The sequence below is a fragment of the Delphinapterus leucas genome, chromosome 13, assembly GCF_059928025.1.
Source record: "Delphinapterus leucas isolate spDelLeu-1000000601 "Yukka" chromosome 13, BTC_Dleu_Yukka2, whole genome shotgun sequence".
Lineage (NCBI taxonomy): Eukaryota > Metazoa > Chordata > Mammalia > Artiodactyla > Monodontidae > Delphinapterus > Delphinapterus leucas.
In genome coordinates, this window is record NC_143141.1 from 59,690,046 (window position 1) to 59,711,464 (window position 21,419).

Genomic DNA, 21,419 nt, shown 5'->3' on the forward strand with positions numbered 1-21,419 from the left:
AAGGGTGATGTTTAGGCTTTGTGGAATCCCAGGTTAAAAATCATGTCCTAGAGTCCATTTGGGTTTACCTTAGAGAGAAAGGTGGCCATCTCCTTCAGTTTCAAAATAGATTGTTATACCTAGTCAGTAATATTTATCCAGGTGTAACACAAAATGTTGACAATGGCACAGATAACTCCCTGGCCCTTTACAGAAAAAGTTTCTTGATTCCTGGTCTAAGGCACTATTATGATGGGCCATTTGGGTCATATTGTAAGTTCCCCAACCTGGCCACTGTAATTCCACACTATTCCTGGAGGGGTTCTGCCATATTGTAAAATATGCACAAGAATTTGGGTTACAATGAGACTCCTACAAAGAGTGGGCCTCCCTCTAGCCTACTGGAGAAGCAGACTTAGATTGAGATGACCCCACGTAAGTTAATGACAGTTGGCCTAATGAGTTGCTTCTGCACCTCCTGTCTCGGGCTCCCAACCAGAGGGTAGCTATCTCCAGCTGCACTCCCTCAGCAAAAGAGGTGTTTGGAAATTTTGTCTCCCACATCTACCCTCTGGGACACAAACTCAGGATGGAGGCAAACATTTTCAGATGGAGAGCCAAGCTGAAGTTCATCCTCTGAAGGTCACCAACCAAGCAAGACCTTAAACTGGTTGGTCCTTGGGGCTGGTTTTGGCCATCGACTTATTGGTACTCAACTGCTGACTATGCTATGGCCATTTTTTCCCCTTAGAGACAAAGAAAGTTTATGACTAAACAGAACAAGACAAAGGTGAGATCAGATGAATAATGTCTAAATTGGAGAAAGCCCTTGTTCAGTTAGAGAAAGTTGTTCTGATAGAAGGAAAACTGACTTTTATTGATTTAGTACAGCACGGGAGAACACTACACTGACAATTCTTAAATGACATCTTGTTTGGAGAAATGAATGCATTTAATTTTACTCCTCCTTGTGGGGCTCAGAAGCTCCTAGAGCAGGATATCAGAATAGGACACATGCTTAGACTGGTTAATTTCTTAAGGCGAGGGTCCGTGTATAAAAGGCAAGGTTCTAAGCAAAAAAAGGAAGTCTTGTACTAGTCACCAGGTCTTCTGATGTTGCTACTGCACAACTGATATGAACTTCTGGTTCTTACTGCCAGTCATTCTATAGTGATAATGGCTGTCACTTCTTGAGCTAGACAATGTAGATGGTTTACCTCTGTGTGCCCTGTGCCAGACACTGTCCACATTCCATCTCATTTAAAGCTCACAACAACACTGTCAGGTTGGCATTATTCTTCTTTCCATTTGACAGAGGTGGAAACTGTAGCACTTGCCCAAAATGTAGCAGTTAGTAGGTGCCCAAGCCAAGGCTAGCTCTTTCTCTGCATCGGTGTCTCACTGCCTCTCCCGTGGGTGTGACCCCATGAACACTGAAGCCCTCATTCCCAGATTCCCCTTCTACTTGGTCTTCAAGTAGTGGAGATGCACCTCTCAAAGTCCCCATACCCAGCAGTCACACACCTTCAGACTCAGAAGGCCTCTTCCCATTTCTCTCCCTCCTCACTCAAAGTTCAAAGATAAAGCCATGCAAAACAACGATCACTTAAAGCGCGCTCAACCTCATTAGTCAAGCAGGAAATGCAAATGAAAACCAAACCAAAATGAGATACAATCAAACTCCCACCAGACAGAACAGTTCAAATGAAAAGCACTGATAATAGCAAGTATTGACACGAGTATGGAGCAACTGGAACTCGTATAATGGCGGGAATGTAAATGGGTATAACTTCTTTAGAAACTGTTTAGCAGTGTCTGCTAAAACTAAACATATACCTTCCCAGATATAGATCCAACAGAATTGGGTACATGTTCAAAAGGCTCAAAAGAGTGCTATTGCTAATAGCTAAAAACTAGGGGTTACTCAAAATATCCATCAGTAGTAAAATGGATAAATATACTATATTCACAAAATGGAATACTATACAGCAGTGAGGGTGAATGAACCACAACTCACATAACAACATGGATGAATATCAAACATAATATTGAACAAAGTTTTACACACGAGAATATATACCATATGATTTCATTTATAGGAAATACCCAAACCGTTTTGATCAGCATAATGGTTACCCTTGGCAGGGGGATATAAAGACTGGAAGGGGACGAAGAAAAGGGCTTCAGTAATGTTCTGTTTTTTGATTTGGGTGCTGAACACAAGTGTGTTCCCTTTATGAAGATTCATTGAGCTCTACTCATAATTTGGACCCTATTCTGAATGCATATTATACATAAAACTGAGAGCTTAAAACAGATGAAGGCGACTTCCCCGACGGCCCAGTGGTTAAGACTCTGCGCTTCCACGGCAGGGGGCGCGGGTTCAATCCCTGGTCGCGGAACTAAGATCCACAGGCCACGCGGCACAGCCAGACAAAAAACAAACAAACAAAAAAATAAAGGTATATAGCCTCTTCTTTCCATCCCACTCCATCCATCTTCACCCAGTAAAGTCCATTTTCAAGGGGAAGGAGTTACAAATCCAAAGGGCCTGTGTCTGAAATGCCATGTTCATTGGTCCCTGGGATGGAGGTTCCCAGGTTCTGAATACCCTGCCCACCCCAGTGTGCAAAGTGTGCACACTCTGCAGTGCACACTTTGGTCTTTGCACCATGAAGGTGACAGACTGGAAGTAACGGGGCTTTTAGAGCCAGATAGACCCCAGCTCTGCTACTTACCTATATGGGGCATTGGGCAAGTCCCTCCCTCTCTCCAAGCCCCTATTCCCTTATCTTCAAACAGAACAGTAGCACATGCTGTTCGTTGTCTACCCCAAAATCATTCCTTCCCACTTCTTTGCTTCCCACTACAGCTGAGCACCCCAGTTGTGTGACTTCCTAGCCTCTCAGGTTGCTAGATCAAGAGCATGTGACCCTTCGAAATGCAGCATGGGAGGGCACTTGTGTTCTTGGTTGGCACACTGTTGTGGCAACCTGGAACTCTGGCTCTGGACAACTGGAGGGAGACAGAGGCCCTGGGTGGCCTGAGAGGCTCAGCTCCCTCCACTAGAACTGAGAGGTGAGAGAGCTTTTTCCAGGCTGCAGGCCAAGTCCCAGAGGAGGATGAGGAACCAGGCCTATTGCATCCAACTGTGAGTTGTTCAGAAGTGCCTTCTTATGCCACTTTCAATAAGTATTTGTACAATGCCTACGAGTGCCAGGTACCCTACTGTGTGCTGGGGACACAGTGGTAGACAAGACAGATAGGTTCCCTGCCTATCCAATGGCCACAGCAGTTCAAATGAACACAGACTTCCCAACTTTCTAAATCACTGTGAGCATAACTGTCAGCATATTCCCACCTCTGTGTTTTGAAATCCATCAATAATCCAAGGACACTCCCACAGTCCCTGGCTTGATGTTGCTCAAGATGAATTGTTTTGCAGCAAAGTGAATATTTGTTGAGCATCTTCTACGTGTAAGACTTGGTTCTATAAACATGGGGTCCATTTTCACCCCTCAGGGAGCTTACATTCTGGGGTGGTTGGAAGAGGACAAATGTTTGATCTGAGTAACAGAAGTTATCATGCCTGAAGGAACCATAGGGAAGGTCCAGAGCAGCTGCGTCTGCTTTGGGGATGAGGTGACCCTAAAGGTGGTAGGATTCCATCAGGCAGAAAAGGATAGGAGATGACCCACAAGAACAAGTTAAGGGGCAATGCCCAAATGGGGAAAAAAAACAAGCTGAGGATGGGGATAGGAATCAAACTGGCCTAGAGACGTGGTTTGCAACCTGATCAGAAGACCTTAAATACTAAGCCGAAGAATTTGGACTGCATCCTATGGGCAAAGGGGCATTTCAGGCCAGGAAGTAATGTGACAGACCCAGTGCTGTGGGAAGATTACTTTGACATCTGTGATGGAGATGATTAAGAAGGAGGAGACCCTGGAAGCAGCAAACTGAGGCCTGAGCAGCTTCAGAGCTTTCAGAGAGGGGCTCACACCCTCTGGGTTTGATTCCTGGCTCAGTTGCTCTGCTAAGACTGAGCACATCCTGCTGTGGAAGACTGCTGGTTGCCTCTCAATATCCACTTCGCTCTCTCTCCTTTCTAACAAAATCTTGAGTTTGTCTGGGGCAGCAAAATTCCCTGTTAAAAATATTCACCTCCTCCAAATCTAGCTGAAGATGTCCATATTTCTGGCCAATGAGGCATACAAAGAATTTTATAGTGGGGCTTCTGGAAAGGTTCTGTTTTCTTGATAAAAAGACATTGATCCAGCCAGCACAAATTTTTTCCTTACCCACTTCTTCCAGCCTGGAACTCAGTTGTGAAGCCTGGAAGTGGTGCAGTCATTTGTGACCATGAGGATAAAAGCTACCAGTCAAGGATGGCAGAGCAGGAAGATAGCAGGAGTCTTGATTCTTAATGACTTTCTTGAACAGCTGTACCAACCTGGACTGCCTATCTCTAGCCTTCCTATTATGTAAGAAAAATAACTGTTTAACTTGTTTAAGGTTTCTCTTAAGCAGCCAAATGTAATTCCTAACTGATATACATGGCTACCCTCAATGCCTCACTTTCTCCCTCTTTTCATGATCTCACAGCCTGGCACAGGAATGGATTATCCATCTACCATGTGCTTTTCAGAAGCTGCCCACGAGAACAGCTGAAGAGGCCCTCAGTCTATACTGCCCCCTTGGTCCCAACTCTCGCAGCCTTGCAGGGCCTCCCTAGCTTGCCTGGATCTTCCAGAGACCAGAAGGCAATGCCAACTGGGACAGCCCCAGGAGATCTCCAGCTGTGAATCCAAGGCAAGAGTCCTAGACCAGCAGTCAGAAGTCCTGGGATGCCGGACCACCTCTGCTACTAATCAGGACATGACCTTGACCCAGTCACTTCCAATTCCCTTGGGCCTCAGTCACCCTATCTTGGAAATGTGGGGACTGAGCTAGGTCAAAGTTTTCAAAGTATGCATCAATTAGTTTGCATTTAACTGTAAATAATAAAAGCAAGCAAAAAATGAACAGCAAAAAAATCAAAAACAAAAATATAGTATATTCAAACAGGCTTAAACAATGAAGAAAGTTATCATCTGATAAAGTCCAGAGACAGGACCACTCCGGGGCTGGTATGGTCAGCTGCCCACCAATGTCGTCAGGCACTCTGCAGTTCTCCATGGATTAGCTTTGTCCCTGATCTGGCTTTCTTCAGGGGCACAGGATGGCTACCACAGTACCAGGCAGCACAACCAAGGCACACCCCTAGCCAAGAATGAAGTGAATCCATCTTTCTTGTGTTTGATTTTTAGGAGCAAGAAGTTTTTCCCAAAAGGCCCTATCAGACTTCCTTTTACCACTCACTGGCCAGAAATGCCCCTTTCCAACCAATCACAGAAAAGGAAAGATGGGATTGCCATCTGGTCTGAACGTATTCTGGAGAGCCAACCATGACCAGTACAGAAAGGGAGCCCTCTTCTCTAAAGAAATACCACATGACCCCATGATACAGAGCAGATAAAAGCAGAGGCCCTTGGAATGAAGTTAGGAATGGGAAGAAGGCTAGCCCCGCTCCTACTGTCCTCAAAGTCCCAGTCACAGAACCGTGGAGCCCTTAACACCAGTTTGAAAGCCACTGGGCTTGATCTCTAAGGCAGCTTCTCACTCCAACACCCCATGGGTCTCTGCTTCTATGATTAATGGCTCTAGCAGAATGGGGTCAATAAGAAAGGGGAAACTACCCACATCCCCTGAGGTCACCCTGAAGATGGGTCCAGTCAAAGGGCCTGGGGGCTTCTTCTAGCCTGGCTGCAGCTAGGAAAACTCTATGGATTGTGTTGTACACTCATCATAGTGACACACATTCATACAACCTTTTCCAGTTTGCAGGCACACATAATCTCATCCAGTCTAAGAAGCTGCCTTATGAGTAGGGTATGGCGCAGATGGCTCTAAACTAGAGCCACAGAGGTGGGGAAGCCGAGGCATAAAACAAGGAGGCCTTGGCTCGCAAAGCCAGGGTCTGGAAGAGCCTAGCTGGAACCATAGGCTGCCAATTTGGCTTAAGGGTGAGTGACGCTCCTGGGAAATTGAGGGTACAAGGAAAAAAGACATAGGCATGACAGCAAGGCCCCAGATCATGGAGGCACAGGCTTGCTGGCTGGGTGATTGGGTCTCTCAGGCTCTCTGAGCCCCACTCCCCTCAGGGTCACTGGGAGGATGGGGGGGAGCCCTGTGAAGGGTTGTTTAAAAGAGCTGTGGGACCTTCCAGGCTGAGGCTGCAGACAGCTTGGGGAGGGCAAGCTCTGTTTCCTTACTTCAGACTATACCTGAAGGAAGACTGGGCCCCAACCACAGACTGCCACCCTGTGCCTGCCACCTCCTCCTGGGCACTTCCCCCACTCCCTGGAGGCAGACGGCTGCTGAGGGCGCTCCCCACAAGCCGGCTCATTAAAGATTTGCTCTGTCGAGCAGCAATCAAAATAAACAGACCAGCCTGAAAGCCAGGGAACTAAAAACCAATTAAGAGGGAATGGAGATGGAAGGAGGGCTGGAAGCAGGAGGGGGAAAAGAGGCCGGGGCTTTCCAAAGACTCAGTTCCCATGGCAGCCAGCTTCCAAAATAGTCTGGGAATGAAAAATAATGAAAACCACAGCGGAGAGAAAAGCGATCCTGGCAGAAGAGTCCCGACCTCGGGATTGGCTAAATCCCCTTGCTCCTGGTTCCCAGAGGGCGCCTCGGTGGGTCAGAGCACCGGTGACCTGTCCCTCGCCACCACCACCCCCCGCCCACCCGTTCCTCTTTCCCTCTCAAGGCTGTGAATGGTGCAGACCCTTGCAGGCCCTGCTGCCAAGGCCCCAGGGTGAGGGAGCCACAGTCAACACCTGCCCCACGGGGAAACTGTGATGGAGACGGGGAGGGCTAGGGACAAGACCGGAAGGGGAAGTTCAGGTCTGCCAGCCTGGTTTCAGAGGGCTTCCTGGAGGAAGTGACATTCAGACTGAGATCTGAAGTAAGAGCTGGCCAAGAAATGAACAGAAGGAAGAGCGCCTCAGGAAGAGAGAAGAGGAATAGAAAAGGCCCGAGAGTGGAGGAGCAGAAGAGAGAGAAACACCAGAAGTTGGGTAGGGCTGACAGTTATTGAGCTGGGCATGCTCTGTGGCAAGCTGAGTGCTTTTTATGCACTGAATCCTGAGTGGTAAGAACCCCAGCAGGCTGCGACTCCCAGATTTTGTAAAGGTGGTGGAGCCAGTATCCCAGCCCACATCTGCGGACACTACACCTGCCCTCTTTCCCCTCTGCCTGGAGCCGGGCCTTCCGGGGAGCCCCCAGTTCCCTGCCCCTTCCCCTACCCGGGTGACAGGGGAGCCCTGCATGGCATTTCTAGCGTCACTTCCTAATGATATCTCTAAGGAGGCCCCTCAGCCCACCGGGAGGCATCACCCGAGGCATCACCGTTTAACCATCTCCAGACCCCCTTGTGGTCTGGTTTCTGTTTCATTGGTGAGGCAACAGGAAAGCTGAGATCCTATTAAGCTCACTTGCAGTTGCCAAAAAGGAATAACGGCCAAAATTAAGTTAACCCTTTCACACTCCCTCGCTTCCTGAGCCACAGAAATAAGAGCCCTGAACCATATTACCATCAAGGGAAGCAACACCTCAGCCCCAGAGGAATGGGTTCCCAGGCCCAGAGGGACACCTGGCCTCCCCAGGAGGCTGGACCGGTCGGGAGCCTGTTCTGCACCAGCGTAAGCAACGGTGTGATAATGGGCAGTGCCCTGCCCAACAGCACTTACTCAGTGGACGGGCTCCTAGTTGGGAAGCAGGACGGCGCTAACTGGACCTGGGTCTTCCAAACAGGAAGAGGCAAGGTGAAGGCTGTGGAGTTCAGTGGCAGCTCTTAGGCTCTGACTTTTCACTCTCTTTCCAGGAAGCCAAGCCAGCACCAAGTGGGAGCCCACTGGAAACGGGGTGCACCTGAGAAGGCAAAAGCACAGCCATCAGATCCCAACTTAGTGTCCTCTGAAGTCTCTGAGCAGGACAAGGGGAACGTGGGCCAAGGAAAGAGCACTGGAGTCAATGTCCAGAAAGCTGGCTTTGAGCAGAGTACCTGTCCTGTCCTCGTGGTGAATGAAGCATAGACTTTGTAATCAGAGCCCCCTAGGCATCAACCTTAGTTCCATCATCTGGTAGCTGTGTGATCATGGGCAAATGACTCCTTCTGAGCCTTGGGTCTCCTCAACAGTAAATGGGCATAATAATACTGACCCCATAGGGAGGGTCTCTATAAGAGTGACAAAAGGTGCCAGAGTGCCCAGTGTAAGCTGGGGGTGGAGTAGGAACTCACTAGCATTCCTTCCTCCCCTAAGCCTCAGCTTCACCAACTGTAAAATGGGGTACCAACTCTCCTAGGTTAAGTGTGCAAAGCGCTCGGAAAACTGCAAAGGCCTATGGATTCGTGCAAGGGGCCTCTGGCTGGGGAAGATGCTGAATCACTCCCTTACCAGCCCACACTACCCTCAGCATTTCTCTCACCTGCCATCAGCCGTAAGGCCTTCCTTACCCTGCACAGCCCCTTCCTGGGTGGCCTTGAGGAGTCTCTGTGGCCACAGAGTTAAAAGAACATTTATGGGGCAAATATAAGAAACTCACAGCAAGTATAAGAAATTGGGATTATGATGCACCCCCGCTCCCTGGCTTCCCACTTATTGTTGAAGGAGATGAGGCCCGCGCACAGAAGGTGACCCTCCTGAAGTCATGGCTTGTAAGTGCCTGGGTTTGGAACCCCAGGGCTGTCCCACTCCGAGGCCATTGCTCCTGCCCCATGCACACCCCCAGTTCACTGGCTGAATGACTCCCAGGCCTGAGGGGCCTGTCCAGGGCCAGCACAAGGAGCCTCCTAAGACCTGGGGTGGGTCCCTCCGCCTGTGGGTACTGAGAGTGGTCACCCTTCCGCCAATGGGAGAGAGTGACATGCTGAGTTACCACCAGCTTCCTCGCTGGCTGAGGGCTGCCCGGAAGTAGCCCACAACGTGATGGGAAGGGCAGCCTGCCCGGGAGGTGGTGACCCTCAGCCGTGCAAACTTGCACAACCCTGAACCTCTCTGGCTCTCAGTCACCTCAGCAGTACATCTGTAAATCCAGGAAAAACGTGCCCCATCTCACAGGCTGTGGGAAGATTGGAATGAGATGACTGACAGGTGTTGAAAACAGGCAAACCTTGTGGTCTTTCGTAATTAGCACACATTATTTGTTTGTGTTTCTAAGCAGCAGATTCGCTAAGTGGGTTAAACAGCTTCTCACTCCCCACTCCTTGGGCATCCCCACCCTGTTGACACTAGCCCTCTTTGTGCACCAACAGTGAGAAGATGAACCTGTGCCCGAGTCAGAACATCCTGGGGGAGCAGAGTCGACTGCTTATCTCAAGGGCTGGCTGTGCTGACCCTGAGACAAACTGAGCCGAGAGAAGCCACGTGTGGTTCCTCCATCTGACTCTCATAAATTAATAAGATGACGCGTCAGGTCAATAGCCGCCTGACACATTTGTGTGGGGCACAGGGCTCGCCCTTTACAGATAGAATCCTAGGAGCATCACATCACAGCCCTGTGATGGAGCAGTGACTGACTTATTTCCTCCCTTCCTCCCTCCCTCCCCCACTTCCTTCCTTCCCTCAGATTTCCACCTTTGATCCCTAAAGCCACATTTCCAGGCAGTCCCAGGGCTGTGCCAGGGGAGGAGGGACTGCTGGCCTCAGGGCCCCCGTCCTGGGCAGGCAGGAAGGGCCCAGCCATCTGAGAGGACCCAGGGGAACTGACCCAGTCAGAGCAGCAAAGGGAACAGAGCAGGGGCAGGGATCTGGGGCTCAGAGAAGGTGTTTGCTTGGAGATTTGGGGCACCAGGCCAAGTAGGGAAGCCCTTCTGCCTGGATGTCCATGAAGGAACGTTTCCCAGCCAGCCCCACAGATCCACACCTCTAAAGCTAATGCCAGAGGCTCCCGCAGCAAGGCCTGGGGCACCAGAGGCGCACAGTCAAGGAGTTATCAAACCAAACCAACCAGGCAGTTAGATGAAAAGGCAGCCCCCTCCAGCATCAGAGGAAATCAGGGGAAGCACCCAGACAGCTGGGCCAGGTCTTGAGGAAGAAGCAGGGAGTCAGAGAAAGCCCAGAGCAGCTGAGAGGGGGGCTCTGGCCCCGAGAAGCTGGATTCAGGGGCTGAGGGGAAGCCCCTCATCCTGGGGGGCTCTGAGGAACACATGTCCCCTAGGCTCTAGGTGGCTGCACTCCCATATCCCCAGGGGCCACAGAGAGATATGCTCAGCCACTGGGCTCAAGGGGACCCTGTGTTTCTCATGGGTCATCCATTCAACTCTCACAGCCAACCCCATGAGGCAGGAATCATCATGCCCAGTTAAATCTAAAGAGTCTGCAGCTCAGAGAGGTTAACTAGCTCACTGAGTCACACAGTGTCCTTGTCAGGTTCATCTGGCCGCAAAGACTCTACATACTTACTGTTTGACGGGTTAAAATCATTAACCAGTGACTGTTCCCAGCCTCCCTCTTCCCCTCTCCTGCTAAAGGGACTCCGGCCGACCCACCTCCTTGCCTCTCCTTCCCACCCTTGAAGTCATCCCTGCCGGGGAAGGTGGTTCCCTGGGCCTTTGAAAAGCAGAAATTGGAAGAAAAGGGGAAAGGAGAGAAAGGTCCGAGAGGCACTGGGTGGCTTTGAGGTGGAATTATGGGGAGAGGAGAAAGCTGTGTCCTGAGGAGGCACAGAGGTGGAGAGGTGTGTGGGCTCAGAAGTACCCGCTTCCGTGACTGAGAAGTCCAAGGACAGAACTGAAGTTCTAGTGACATCATGTTTGGCTTCTGAACTCTGTTCTCTTGAACCAACACCACTGAGGCTGGCCCCCATGAATCACAGAGGTGGAAGCATCTCATTTGTAAGAAGAGAGGAGGAAAGGAAAGGGGATTGGGACTGAGGCATGGCAGAGACCAGCCTCCTCTCACAGCATCTTTGCTTCCTTTTGTGTGGTGCTCTCCTCTGTGCGCTCACCACTTGCTTTGTTCACTTTTAGTTTCTGCTCCGGTATGACTTCGGCTAGCACACAGCCCACCATGGCCACCTGCAGCACCTTGCTTCGTTCACTTTCAGTTTCTGCTCCGGTACGACTTCGGCTAGCACACAGCCCACCATGGCCACCTGCAGCATCTCTTCAGTGCTTTTCTAGAATGATGACAATTCTGCTTGCGTTCCCACTGTGAGCTATTTCATTGTACTCATGTTTCCTGGTTCAAAAATCATTTTCCCACAATTAGGTCTCTTTTTGACGGTTTTATTTATCTTTAAAGCTTAACCTTCAGCTGTTCTTTTTTTTTAAATTTTATTTATTTGATTTATTTATTTTTGGCTGTGTTGGGTCTTCATTGCTGTGCGCGGGCTTTCTCCAGTTGCGGCGAACGAGGTGCCACCCCTTGCTGCGGTGCGCGGGCTTCTCATTGCGGTGGCTTCTCTTGTTGCGGAGCACGGGCTCTAGGTGCACAGGCTTCAGTAGTTGTGGCTTGTGGGCTCTAGAGCGCAGGCTCAGTAGTTGTGGCACATGGGCTCAGTTGCTCCACGGCATGTGGGATCTTCCCGGACCAGGGCTCGAACCCGTGTCCCCTGCATTGGCAGGAGGATTCTTAACCACTATGCCACCAGGGAAGCCCCCTTCAGCGGTTCTTGATGCATCATTGTGCTCTCATGTTTTGTAGCTCCATTATCAAGTCTAGGGCTTGTGAATCTATAGAACTGTATGTTGATCCTTCAAAAATTCACAAATATAACTGGTTTATTGAAGAGTCTCAACTTAGTGGGAAGTAAACACAAAAATGGCTTTATGTCTTCTATCCTCCCCTATCTATACTATGACAAATTCCTTTTCTCATTGGTTAAAGGCTCCCTTAACTATAACTCGGTCCAACCCAACTATAACTTGGTCCAACCCATACATTTTAGTCTCCTTGAGTTTCCAGGACAATCTGGTTCTGTTCATCAAGACGCATTTCTGCTTATTGGTTTGTTTCTTCTCCTCCTCCCTTTCCCAGGAGAGGCCAGAGCTGTAGCCCCAGTTAGCTGCAATGGAGAAGGGATCTGATCTGATCTTCACACACTTTCCCCCACCTCCTCCTAGGTCCAGGTCATCCAGCGTTTGGGACAAAGAGAAGGAGGTGGAAAAGGGCACACATCTTCTAACTCATTCAGGCTGAAGTCCTCTCCAGGTTGGTTGCCTCTGCTAATTATTTAGTTAAGCCAAATGACCCTCCAGTGTGGCAGGCATCCAACGGGCTGGCTCTCCCATGGGATGCAAGAAGCAAAGGGCCATTTGCTGCTGGTACTTCTCACTCAGCAGGCAGCCTGCTGCGGGGGAAGGAGGGGGCGGGGGGGGGGGTTGGTGGGGAGGAGATAGGAGGAAGGGAGAAAGGGGAAGACAGGAGGGGGTAACAGTAAAGAACTCAAGACCAGCTGCCTTATCCTTATCCGGCATCCACTAAACCCACAGGAAACTCGGGAACCCTGGCTTTGCCAAATAGCGGGAGAGCCGCTGCTCCATCTCCACTCTGCCAGCCAGCCCTCTCTCCTGCTCGCGTCGCACAGGGGCGGACCAGAAACTCCCTTCTCCCATTTTGTGGGCCCCTTCAAAATATAAAAAGACTTTTGCAAGCACCTCCAAAAGATTTTTTTTTTAACTTTCTGCAAAGAGATTTAAATGTGGGCAAATGATTTTTGAACCATTTTGAACCATCCAGGAGACATAAATAATGGGTCCTTTAAGAAAGGATCTCTTGCATAGAGAACAGACTTGTGGTTGCCAAGGCAGGTGGGTGAGGGATGGACTGGGAGTTTGGGATTAGAAAATGCAAACTATTATATATAGAATGAAAAAACAACAAGGTCCTACTGTGTAGCACAGGGAACTATATTCAATATCCTGTGATAAACCATAATGGAAAAGAATATGAAAAAGAATGTATATATATGTATAGCTGAATCACTTTGCTGTACAGCAGAAATTAACACAACATTGTAAATCAACTGTACTTCAATTAAAAAAAAAGTAATGGGCCTCTTGGTGTCCCCCTTTTTTGGCTTTAAGGAAGAGAAAGGACTCCCTTTCCCTCTCCATTAGAAGGGGAAGAATAGCCTCTCCCTTTATGAGAGCTGCATACTTCACCCAAAGCCACCAATTCCCAGCTTTTTCCCAGCCCTCTTCTACCAATCGAGGGGTTGGGACTTCCACCCAGGGGCCCAGGCAACTGCAGGAGTTCCGTCTGTATAAGGTGAATGTGCCTGCATACAAGGAAATGGTGCGCGAGACAAGACTGCCAACCAAGTTGCAGAGCGGATAGCTTTGCCCAAAGAGGTATGTGCTGAATCCTGTTGGCATTTTAAACCGGCAGGCCAATTATTTGCTTCTGTCTGGACTGAATGTGCCTTCATGAGGGGCTGTGGATAACTGTGATCACATGAAACTGTCAGACAAGCTCATCTGGACAACCTAGGGGCAGGTCAGAGTGAATTATCGTGCTTCACAGTACTTTTGAAGAAAGGCAGCTTTACTGCTTTTATGTAGATACAGTAATGGGAACCAGGTGTGACTGCTTCAAGGACCAGCTAAGAATGAGTTGTAGCCAGCAAAGCAGTTGTCTATATGTGAATGATGTGACTTTAAATGTCTTGTGTGACTGTCTCTCCTAACATCGTTGTCTTTTTGTACTTCCATGAAGAAAGGCTGGCTAAGCAAAGGTTAACCTCTTCCCAGCAACATCCAAATTATTCCAAACCTCAGATGACCACCTCCCGAAAATCAAAGATGTTTGCCTGAGTTGGCAGCTCATGAGGAAGCTTGCATTTCACAGCAGGAAGAGGAGTTTAGCCAAAATTTCCACACTGAGACAACCTTGATCCCAGCCCTAACCCATCTCAAAAGGAGTATCTCCAGACTTGGGTGCTTAGTAATACAAGATGAACTTAGCTGAGTTGAAATATCAAGAGGAAAAAGAGGGAAAGCTGAAGGTTCCCCTATGGGACCAGACCTGGACCAGATCCAGAAAAGGCTATTGAAATCGTGAATCATTCAACTCAGTGACTACTCTGTATCTGATTCTTTTTGGGGGGATGCTCTGATGAACAAGCCATGGTCCATGTCCTCCAGGAAAATTGAATCTTGTAGTTGAGAAGGGACATCCGTAATAACAGTGGCACAAGGCAAAGTGAAGGAGATGCAACAGGACAGAAATAAACAGCATTCCACAGCGGGGCAGAAGAACCACAAGAGGCCCTATGAAGGAGAAAACTTCTGAGGTCAGCTTTAAAGCTAAGTTTTTATTTAAAAAAAACTAAACTGATAACGGACACATAAATGAGTATCATTAGAGCACAATTATTTGAAGAACAGTTTGGCAATATCTCCTACAGTTGAGGATACGCATTCCATCACCCAGCAATTACACATCCAGGTATATATGGTAGAAAACTCTCACACGTGGGCTAGAGGAGACACACACAAAGATATTCAATACCACTTTCTATGTAATGTCAAAAAACTAGAAATGACCTAAATGTCCACTAATAGATAAAAGGATGAATAAATGGAGGTATATTCATACAGTGGAAAACTATACAGAGGTTGAAGTAAATGTTCTAGAGCTTCATGTATCAATATGGAAAAATTAGAAAATTTTGTTCAAAGCATTTAAGGATATCTCTGATCAATCATTAGTCACTAGGCTGACCCAGCAGAGACTTCAATGGCTGCAAATACAGGAAATACGGCTTTTAGGGAATTAGTCCAGCAAAGTCACTAAGCAAGCCGATAGCAACAGCAAACAACAAACCCTTCAAGGAAAGGAGAATCTGATTTCCAGACTTGCCATGTTACATCATCTACGCCTAGACACATCATAGCCAAACTGTCGAAAGATAAGAAGAGAATCTTGAACACAGCAAGTGAAGAAACAAACAAACAAAACTCATCATATACAAGAAACTGTCAATCAAGAATTTTCTATCCAGCAGGACTATCCTTCAGAAATGAAGGAGAAATTAAGACATTCCCAGATAAACAAATACAACAGAAGTCACAATAAATGTACGTGAGCCAACCTAGCCAGATTGTTAAATTGGATGTTTTTAATCTAGCTATACGCTATTTACAAGAGACACACTAAAATATATGGACCCAGAAAGTGTGAAGTAAAGGGATGAAGTTAAAATATAACAAAAAATAATCACTGGAAGAAAGCTGGTATAGTAATATCAATATCAGATAAAATAGATTTTAAGGCAAAAGGCATAATTAGGAATAAAGAGGATCAATACGTAATAATGAAAGGAAATTCACCAGGAAAGATATAAGATTTTTTAATGTGTAGACACCTAACAACATGACTTCAAAATATATAAAGTTTGACAGAATTACAAAAAAGGAACCAACGTTTCTACAATCGCAGCAGATCTCTCTATAACTGAGAGAGCAAAGAGATACTATTAGTAATGATTTAAATTAACAATCTTAACGTAATGGGCAAATATAGAACACTTCACTCAGTCATTATATTATTCTTTTTTTTCTTGGAATACTTATAAACACTGACCGTGTATTATGCACAAACTAGAAATTAGAAATTGACAGCAAGAAATTACTTTTAAGACATTATTTTGTAAATTGATAAACACATTCCTAAATAACTCAAGTGTTAAAGAAGAAATTATAATGGAAATGAGAAAATCTTTAGAACCTAACAATAATTAACATAACGACATTTCTAAATTTCTTGATGCATCTACAGGGATGTTAGAGAGAAAATCCGCATTTTCACTTATGGCTTATGTAAGAAAAGTAAAGGCTACGACTTAGAGTTAATTGTCCAGCTCAAGTTAGGGAGGAGGGAAACAACAAAGTAAACCCAAATAATGAAGAAGGAAAGAAATAATAAGGATGAGAACAGAGATTAATGAAATAGAAAATGGACATAGCAAGTAACAATAAAACCAAAAACCTGGTTCTCTGAAAAGACTGCTAAAGTAGACAAATCTCTGGCAAAGCCGATCAATGTAAAAAGAGTGAAGGTACAAATGAACACTGGTGGAGCCAAGCTGCCACACCAACCATGAACACCCATCTTGAGAATGTTACGTACTTTCTGTTAAAATAGCTTTCTACCTTGTTTCAGCCATTGTCACTTTGAATGTCTGTTTCTTGCAATCAAACCTAATCCTAACCAACACAGAAGGCTCATCCAGGCCTGGGCTGAATCTGGGCATCCCAACTAGGCTGGGCAGGATGGAGCATGGTGGGAGACAGTGATCAGGCAAAGTAGGGGTGACAGGTCAAGCGGTAGCCAAGTTGGGTTGAGGTGGCAGCTGGGACAGTGGCCGGCAGGACAAGCGGTAACCACAGTATGTGGCAGACTGCCAAGCCTGCTTCCAATAGCCTTCTGGCTTCCCAGGTGGGCTCACCCCTGAGCTGACTCTTGGGGCCCAGACCCACAGGGCAGGTCTGGTTCCTCCGGGACAGGGGCCATACACCAGACTTTTACTTGCAAGTCTCGGGAAGCCCGACTCAAACTGGTCTAAACAATAAAGACAATGTATTCACTCATTTAGCTTAGTTCAATTCAATGGCTCAAACTACGATTCCAAAGACCCACCACGCTGGCCCCACATGGTCCCATGCTACCCACCCTCCAACAGCTCCAGATTCTTCTCTGGTGAGAGAAAAATAGCTTCAGCAGTCCCAGACCTCCCATCCATACCCCACACCATCCAGGGAGAAAGATTTCCTTTCCTAGGACCTCCCTTATTCTAGTGATTAGTGCTCTCTCATTGGCCAAAATTAGGTCATGTGCCTTTCTCTAACCCAATCAACTTGCTGATTGACTTCAGCCAATCAGGACCCACCACTGGAGCTGCTGCTCAGCTGAGTAACCTGGACAATTTACTGAGCCTTGCTCTCCTCATGTTTCATAGAGGATGTTAATAATACCTAACTTGTAGTGTTTTCAGACATTATAAATAAAATCAGAATTTAGCCAGCACAGTGCACGATACTCTCTGCATTTGATCAATGGTAGCCATTAATAGATATTAGCACTGGAACTTCCCTGGTGGTCCACAGGTCAAGACTCTGTGCTCCCATTGCAGGGGGCCCGGGTTCGATTCCTGGTCAGGGAACTAGATCCCGCATGCCACAACTAAAGATCCCACACTCGGCAATGAAGATCCCATGTGCCTCAACTAAGACCCAGCACAGCCAAATAAATAAATATATATATTTTTAAAATAGCTATTAGCACTAATACTAAAAACTGGGGCTCCATTCTCAAACCTAGAGTGAGAAAGTTGCGCTAGGGGTTTCAGTTTGAAATAAGTGTCAGTCTGGGGCTTGTTCCTGAGAAGAGGGACTGGTATCAACACTAAACTTGACCCCCAGCCCTAGGAGGTAAACTGAGGCAGTATGCCCATAGTACAGCTGAAAGCGCAGGGATCCAGGGAGGTCCACAGTTCCCCCTGACCCTCAGAAACCCCAAGAATAAAGAGGCAGAGGTGACTCTGCCCAAACATGACTCTCCTCCCATTTTGGGACCTCCCTGGGGATCATGCAGGCCCCTGGGGTGGGGCTGTCCCATTAAATGGCCACATTCAAAGTGAGAGGAGCAGAAAGGCTGCAGATCCCCCCTCTGGCTCAGCTCATGGTGGGTGACAGGGTCATATGCCCTGACAGGCCTTTACCCAGGGAGAAAAATCTTTCTAATAGCCCAGAAGAATGCCCTAATCTGACATCTCGTTTAGCAGATTATTGGGCCTGGCTTTGATCTCTACTGGGCATAATGAGTGCACCTCTTGGGCCAATCAGCAGTCGTTAATTAGCAGAGTGGCCTGCAGCTGGGCCTGCCCGGGAATGGGGCCCTCGGCTTGCGAATTGGGAGTTGAGGGTGATGTTTGTGAGCAAGTCAGACCTGGAGTGAAGCTACGGGATAGATCTGGGTCACCAGGACCAGCCCCGGGGTCTCTCTGGGAAAGTGCTCTAAGCTGGGCCTTCACATGACACATGTGATACACCAGGGACTGGGCAGCGAGCAACGGCCCCCACTCCCTGCAGTGCATCACCCGACTCAGCACCGACTCAGCACAAAACAGACGTGTGTGACACCACAGCACAGCACCAGGATGTGCAGGCAGACAACAGAAACCACCTGGTTCTGCATCTGGCCCTCTCCTAGAGGTCAGACCCTGCCTCTCTGACTTACTGACTCTTGACTCCCATTTCTCTCTCTTCTTGGGTCCCCAGTATCCACGCATGTGGATGGGAGCTGACAGGCAAGAGAGTTGGTTTTGGGTCTTGTGGTTTCATCGTCTCTAAGAGTAACGGGACTCAGTCCTGCCTTAGGATTGGGGTTTCAACAGGGACGTGACTGGGAACACAGATGAGGAGGAACCACACTGGTGTTCCTGGGTCAGAGGGCCTGGCGGCACGGGGCGGGGGTGCATGCTCTAGGCTTAGCATAGGAAGAGCTGGATTTATATGCCATCCTCTGCCATTCACTAAATAGCCACGTGACCTTCGGGTAAGTCCCCTTAACTTCTCTGCGCTTTGTCCTTTGTGTCAGGACAAGGTTATTTTTCCACATGGTGGTTGCAGTATGGGCTATACTTAGTTTTTTAATAAAACCAAAATACAGAATTACTTAATACATGTATTTTAAGTGTTCAGAATTATTAATAAATTTCTAAATCAGTCAAACTAAACATTAAATTTATTTTAATTTCAAAATTAATAAACAGATAAAACGTTAAGTAAAACATTCATTTATAGACATATAAACATTAAACTTAATATTAATTCAGAAATGGACACAAACATTTTAAAACAAATAATTATTCAACTAATTATTATTATTCAAAGGATAAACAAGAAATGTAATTAACTATGAAAATTAAATATTATTTGATCTTTTTAATACAATCCTGAAAAAAAAATTGTGTCATTGTTAAGTCAAGCACATCTGTGTGCAAATTTTCCCCATTGTTGTGAATGCTCTTTCTGATTCTACACCATTCAGGGGAACAGTGAGGAGAGAGTTATAACTAACACCAAATTCTTCTTTTGATATCATCATAATGGGAAAACAAATCTATCTCTTGTTTAATTAATTTTTAATTTGTTAATAGCTCTTTGTTTCTTTCTGGCAGAAATGGGCAGAGACTGAGGCCTTTTTATTGATAGTAAGCATTCACTTTCATTTTTTTAAACGAAAGCCTCCTTTACTCTCATCAGGTATAGAAGGAGACTCCCACACCATCGGCTGTATTCCTTTCAATGCTCTTGTGCTCTTTGAAGTAGAGCTAGAGCTTCAGAAGAAGCTTTGCTGTGTTGATTAGCGTTTTCTTTCTCCTCTTGAGAATTATGGAAATGTAAAAACAAAAATGCTTTCTAAATGAGTGTCCCTTTGTTCTATTTGGAATTTTAATGTAGCATAGAACTCTCTGGGTGGTTTCAAGACAAATTACTCTGATTTTAGATTTTTTTAAAAAATATGAACTAATAGTATTACACTAAAAAACAATTGGTGTGTGATACATTAAAAACCCACACAGAGAGACTAATAAAAACTGGCTTTGTCCCGTGCACAGCAACGAAGACCCAATGCAGCCAAAAATAAATAAATTAAATAAATAAATTTTTAAAAAACACAAAAACCTGGCTTTGCAATGGCTTGTTCCAAATAGATCGTTTCCAAACCTTTTCTACTGTCAGGATCCTTTATTGAGGGACCTGAATGTAGAAAACCAGCAAAAGCAGGTGTCCTGGAACCAAGTGGATGCAAGGGCTCAGAGCCACTCCCCCTCCCTCACACCCCCTACACACACTCACACACATTAGCATGACGAAGGGGTTAATGGCCAAAATGCCCCAGTGGACAGTAGCCCAACATTTTCGGGGGTCTTTAGACCTCTATCTAGAACCTTTCCATCCCTGAACCTTGATGAGCAGGCATGTCCTGTCTCATTCACTCCAGCCAGACGGCTGGTGCCATCTTCTTCCAGGCCTCACAGCCCTTCCTGATTTCCAGGGTTTGGGTGCAGATTTTATGAGAATTGCTAGTTCTCTCATCATCCTCATCACCTGATCCTCTCCTCCTTCCTCTACCATTGTCATCACCTCAATCACTCCTTGCTCCTTGCCCCGCCCCCTGCAGCCTTCCAGCTCCTCGATGGCACAGATGGCCCTAAGAAGGCGTATCCATGGACACACACACACACATACATACACACACCATCCACAAGTCTGCAAAGGACCTCCCGGAGCTCCTGACTTAGAGATGAGAGAAGGGCTTGGCAGCCCTGCCTGGCTCCCTCCATCTGCCCTTGTGCATTTATTTATTTATTCAACTCATTCTTTTTTTTTTTTTTTTTTTTTTGCGGTACGCGGGCCTCTCACTGTTGTGGCCTCTCCCGTTGCGGAGCACAGGCTCCAGACGCGCAGGCCCAGCGGCCATGGCTCACGGGCCCAGCCGCTCTGCGCCATGTGGGATCCTCCCGGACCGGGGCACGAACCCCTGTCCCCTGTGTCGGCCGGCGGACTCCCAACCACTGCGCCACCAGGGAAGCCCTCAACTCATTCTTCTGATAAAAGTTTGTTAAGCCCCACTCTATACCAGCTGCTGTGCTAGGTTCTGGGATTACAGTGGTGAGAGAGACAAACAAGGTTCCTGTCCTCACGGAGCTTACAGTCTACTCAGGGAGATGAACATTAAACAAATAATCATTCAACAGAAATACTTGATAACAATGGTGTAAGAATGTCTTCCACTCCCTGTGGTCCTCTGCACTGCCTGCAGACACACATGGAGAGAGATCTAAGGGCCTTTAGGGTACCAACTCACTCACCTCCTACCTTCAGGAAGTTCTGACAGCCTGAGAAGCCTTGCAAAAGAGTCCAGCCGTTCCAGCAGGTCCTCCTGGGCCACAAGAAAGATGTGGACAGTGGCCGAGTCCACTAGGCCCCTCCCCAGCCCTGCTTCCTGACTCAGGGCATCCTCAGGGCCAGGGGGAGACAGGGGCTCTCCCTCACACCATACCCACAGACAAATGTCAGCAGCACCAAAATGGATCTAAGTTTTGTGGGGCCTGAAACTTATACAACTTAGAGAGCCGTCTTTAAGAAACCAAAAACAAAATACAAAAGTAGGGTAAAAGTGAAAATTTATTTCTTTAAAATGCTTCTCATTCTTTTCTAGGAGTCCCATCACTCACTCATTTTTTTAAAAGCTGCCAAATACACAAAAAACAGAAAAATAATATTTTAATAAATTCGCTCAGCGACACATCCTCCACATTTTGGGCTATATGTTCTCTTTGCCTCATCATACGGCAGTGATTTCATGATTTGGCACTTTCTA

General features: G+C 47.1%; 1 long non-coding RNA gene across 1 annotated transcript in view; it reads right to left on the reverse strand.

Annotated features, from left to right (window-relative positions):
• The window catches only part of LOC111174828 (uncharacterized), a 175,441-nt gene that overhangs the window by 88,120 nt on the left and 65,902 nt on the right, over positions 1–21,419 (reverse strand). Inside the window, exon 3 of the long non-coding RNA XR_016395458.1 lies at positions 7,773–7,953. This is a non-coding gene — a long non-coding RNA (uncharacterized LOC111174828). The remainder of the gene's footprint in view (positions 1–7,772; positions 7,954–21,419) is intronic.